The sequence below is a fragment of the Cephus cinctus genome, unplaced genomic scaffold, assembly GCF_000341935.2.
Source record: "Cephus cinctus unplaced genomic scaffold, Ccin1 Ccin1_scaffold0641, whole genome shotgun sequence".
NCBI lineage: Eukaryota > Metazoa > Arthropoda > Insecta > Hymenoptera > Cephidae > Cephus > Cephus cinctus.
Genome location: NW_014333280.1, coordinates 6,733 through 8,506, shown reverse-complemented (window position 1 = coordinate 8,506; position 1,774 = coordinate 6,733). Strand labels below are relative to the sequence as shown.

General features: G+C 34.4%; 1 long non-coding RNA gene across 1 annotated transcript; it reads right to left on the bottom strand.

The window, feature by feature from the left end:
* Positions 1-338: 338 nt before the first annotated feature.
* On the bottom strand, positions 339-1,617 carry LOC107269402. The gene is made up of 3 exons (XR_001538060.1): positions 863-1,617; positions 605-775; positions 339-373 (listed from the first exon to the last, which is right to left on the bottom strand). It is a non-coding gene; the product is annotated as an uncharacterized LOC107269402 (long non-coding RNA).
* Positions 1,618-1,774: the final 157 nt, after the last annotated feature.

Below are 1,774 nucleotides of genomic sequence, written 5' to 3'. Positions count from 1 at the left end.
TAAATGGTTAGGTTTCGATGAATCGCATAACACTTGGATTAATAGGTCGAACTTATAAGGAGTTTGAAATGAAACAAAACTTACAATAATTAATTTTTAAAATGTATAAAAAATTTATTTAAAAACAAAACTTACAATAAATAATTTTAAAATGTATAAAAAATTTATTTAAAAGAACATATGAAAAAATATTTTTATTTTTATTTTTATTTTTTTATTTTTTTTTTTTTTATATATATTTCCTCCTGCAAAAATAGATAATAATGATATTACTATTCATGTGTAAATAGAATTGATTAATATACGCACCAATTATATCCAATTTTTTTTTTTTTTTTAATATATTTCCTCCTCCGATTCGTAGTCAGAGTCCCTGCAAAAATAGATAATAATGATATTACTATTCATGTGTAAATAGAATTGATTAATATACGCACCAATTATATCCAACTAGCGGGACGCATCCCGAAAAGATATCTTAAGGAAAAAATATCCTCTCCACCCCAATCATCCTCCTCGAAGAGGAACCAGCCATTGTATTTACGTCGAGCCCGCCGTTCGCTCCTCTTCGCTATGTGTAAATAGAATTGATTAATATACGCACCAATTATATCCAACTAGCGGGACGCATCCCGAAAAGATGTCTCAAAGAAAAAATATCTTCCCCGCCCCAATCTTCCTCCTCGAAGAGGAACCAGCCGTTGTTTTCGCTCCTCCTAGCCCGTCGCTGGCTCCTCTTTGCCACCATTTCTTTTATCGATATGAATCCGTTAAGCTGTAATAATGAAACAACACCTTATATACTAAAACTTCTTTGAAATACTTAGTGTATTAAGAGAAACTTAGAGGACACTACACTCACGCTCAACATTATTTGACATCCTCGCACCATGGTTGCGTATACTATTCTAACTCTGAGTCGAACGGCTGAGTCGAGTCGGATGAATCGCTCCAGCTTACCCCACTTGTAGTTCCTAGAAAAACTAGGATCCAAATGCACACACGAGCGAACGGTCCACTTGACCATTGTATATATTGCACTCAGGACAATAAACACTTGGATGATGCCATCCAGATGATTGGTACGCGTTGAGGTTATGATGAAAAATTCATTTTTTTTCCTTGCACACGGTTACATATTTTAACATATTTTATAACCCCATGGGAGGGTATCCGTCGTATGAGCAACAATCACTCTCTTATCATCATTCCAACTTAATGCTGTTTTCTTTTGCTCAACAGTATAAACCTCATGCTTTTTGCTTTGAATCAAATTTTGAGGTTTAATCAAATTTTTTCGACACTCGAGACACTGTAGATAATCATCGAAGGTTATGGTCTTTAACGTAGATCCTTTGATTCCTTTCGCACGCTTCCTATCCCTAGTTTCGCCTAAAATTCGAAAACTATACAATTTCGCTCGCAGTCCTACGAACTCCGTCATGATTTTACCATTATTTTCATCCTTCATCAGACCTAGAACTTTCTTATTGACTAATGGTATACCGTATACATTATCCGACGGATAGTCTGAAGTGTCGAATCTGTGTACATCGCGCTTAATTAATTCGTATACGTTGGGAACATTAAAGTGGTATATCAAGCTATCGGTGTCGGTGTACATTAATTTTGCTTGCTCGCCAAAAGTCTTCTTAATGTAGTTATAGTGAAAATCATAAATATATGTTTTAGAGATGTCCAGAATTGAAAATCCTACGTATATAGGTTTATTGAATTTAATTCTGGTACGATTCAATTCGATTATAACCATATT